The sequence below is a fragment of the Seriola lalandi genome, unplaced genomic scaffold, assembly GCF_002814215.2.
Source record: "Seriola lalandi dorsalis isolate HSWRI2012SDOR001 ecotype SW California unplaced genomic scaffold, Sedor1 jcf7180002054945, whole genome shotgun sequence".
Classification (NCBI taxonomy): Eukaryota; Metazoa; Chordata; class Actinopteri; order Carangiformes; family Carangidae; genus Seriola; species Seriola lalandi.
In genome coordinates, this window is record NW_019525496.1 from 1,989,473 (window position 1) to 1,990,519 (window position 1,047).

Consider the following 1,047-nt stretch of genomic DNA (forward strand, 5'->3'; position numbering starts at 1 on the left):
GACCTCTGCCAGGATTAGAGCCCCACTCCCCCCCCCCACTCCTCCACCACGGCCGCCGCCGCCGCCATCTCTAAACGGTGATTATGTCCAACAGAGCTCATTACTGTCAACTCACAGGATCCCTCAGAAGAGTCACTCGTTGGTAATGACCCTATTATTCAGTGAACATGTGGGGCTTGGTTAGCTTTACCTCCTGTGGATGGACGGCGGTTTTGTGACAGTAAACAATGACACTGTTTTACATGAACTTCAGGTACTTTAAAACAGACTTAGCTCGCATGCTTAACTCAGAGCACATCACTCGGAACATGTCTGTCTCTCATAAATAAACACATTGTGTTTCAAATTCAAAGACCTTTGACTGTGACCCACAGGACTGTGTCGTCAACCAGTTAAAGCCCCACAGATGACAGAAGTCACAACTGAGTATCGAATACACACTCTCAGGATGGCCGGCACTTTGCATAATCCGGTTGCAGTCTGGATACTGGCTGTGAATCAATAGAGATTAGAGATCTATTAGTCTGAAGGTGCAACACAAATGCAAGGTACTCATAACAAAGCCTTAAACCTCTGGATACTCAACCCTGAAATAACAGGATGGTGTAATGAAACTGATTTGAAACTACAGGTTTAATGAAAGAGTTTCCAAAGGCCCTTTTTAATGCAAACATTTACATTTGGGATCAGAGTTTTTTTTTACTTTCTCCTCTTCACCTTTAAAATCATATAACTTTGGTTGTCACACACTCTTACACACACTCTCAATGAATTTAAGAGATCTAGGTCATAGAACACATCTTTAATGCAGTAGTTAGTTACAGTGATGTCAAAAAAATAAAACATATACATCAGATTGGAACATTTATAAAGTTCCTTTGTCCCTCTTTAGTGCCGTGGCTACACTGTGAGACCCCTCCACCCCGCCCCACCCCGTTCCTGTTCCCTCAACATTTGTCAACTGCCATCTGCCTGTCTGCCCCCGTCTCCTCTCCACAAACTATATAATTAAGCCGCAACACCTTTTCTCCTCTTACGCCCACCCCC